Source organism: Pteropus vampyrus, unplaced genomic scaffold, assembly GCF_000151845.1.
Source record: "Pteropus vampyrus isolate Shadow unplaced genomic scaffold, Pvam_2.0 Scaffold58, whole genome shotgun sequence".
NCBI lineage: Eukaryota > Metazoa > Chordata > Mammalia > Chiroptera > Pteropodidae > Pteropus > Pteropus vampyrus.
This window is the reverse complement of record NW_011888839.1, coordinates 2,384,719-2,386,532: the sequence shown is the minus strand read 5'-3', so window position 1 is coordinate 2,386,532 and position 1,814 is coordinate 2,384,719.

The following is a 1,814-nucleotide window of genomic DNA, read 5'->3' as shown; positions in this document are numbered from 1 at the left end:
GATTTAAATCCCAGCCACCTAGTTTTCAGTAATCATGGTAATGGAGAAGATGATGCTGATGACAGTAATAATAGCCAGCATCTATGGAGTGCTTATGAGAATATGGCACTGTTCAAAAGCTTCTTGTGTATTAACTCATTTAATCCTCATAAAAACTCTTTGAGGCAGGTAATTGTATAATCCCCACTTTATAGTTGAGAAAAAAACAAGGCACAGAGATTCTAAGTTACTCTGCTGAGGTCACATGGCTAGTATAATAGACACCGCTCACCCAAGACCTGTTTCTTCTTTCTGGGCACGTAGCCAGCTGACATTTCCCAGCATTTTTTTTGCAGTAAGAGTAGCCACTGGACTAAATACTAGCAGATAGAATGTGAGAGATGTGTGCCGTTTCTAGAAAATAGCTTTTTAGAAACAAGAGTGCCCCCTCCATGCTCTTTCACCTTCTGCCAGCTGGATGAAGATGATAAGGCATTGGGGGATGGCTGAGCCATAGGTGGAAGGAGCCTAGGTCTCCGCCTCACTTCCAGCGACCAGAAATGCCCTCCTTGGTATATCACATAGATGAAAAACAACTTCTACCATGTCTGAATTATTACACCTTTAAGGGTCTACTTGCTACCACAGTTTAGCCAGCCCTAGCTAACATGCCAGAAAGTGGCTGCAGAGTCCACCTTGGTTAAATCACTTCACCTACTTTTTCATTTGAAAAATGGGAATGATTGTTACAACCTGCCTCTTCAGGTTTCTAAGCTGGTATCCTGAGATTTCCAGAAGACTGAATTCCATGTAGTTCCTGAGGCAATCTGGGACAGGATCAGAAGTACCCTGGGCAAGGTGTTCTGCTTGGTTTTGGTTAGTATTCTGCCCCGGATCAGAGCCTTGGCATAGCTATGGCCAGGAGCCTCTGGCCTCTCTCTCTCTCCCTCCCCCCACTCTCTCTCTCTCTCTCTCTCTCTCTCTCTCTCTCTCTCTCTCTCTCTCTCTCTCTCCACCTTAGTCATCAGCTAGGCTTCTATAAACTCCATGATGCTTCTTCTGCCATGAACCATCTCCAGATGAGATGTCTTCTGGCCCAGACCCAGCCTATCCCTTCTCTGTAATGTGCGCTATGGCTGGAATTCCCTCTAGGGGGCTAGACCTATAACAGTGCCAGTTCTTCTAACTGCTGTCCTTCCTATTATAGCTTTTTCCCCCCTCTTTTCCACCTGTTTGCTGAGATCCCAGTGTGACATAGCCGACTTGCCTGACTTTTCACCCTGATAATATCTGCCCTGCTTACCTGAAAGGGTTATTTTAAGAATGAATTTGGGTGTATAAAAGTGTGTTGCAAATGTATGGTATAAAATTAGATATTATTAACAACATGTTTAAATCTTTAATTCTCACGTGAAAGAGGGATTTTTGTTTTGTTCAAATAGATATTAGATGATGAAATGATCCCAAATATTTTTTAAACAATAGTTTAAAATTTTTATTTTGCAGGTGAAATTAATCCAAATACTCAATGTATTGTAAGAGAGTTTTAGAAAGAATTGGAGTGAAAAATGAAGGTGGCATTGGAGTATAGAAGTAATTACCAAAGTTCATAATTAAGAAGTGTCAATAGCTACAAAAAACGCATTCACTAGCAATCCTTAATGGCAGAGACTGCTGGTTCCTTTGTGATTTCTTTTATGCTGAATTATGGCACTGAAGCAAACTGTTAATTTCAGAAGGCTGAGATGAAGCCTTCTCAATGCTGACCCATAGCTCTTATTTGCTCATCTTTGGCAGATGTTTTCCCAGGGCATCACGAGCTCTGCCGATGGGGT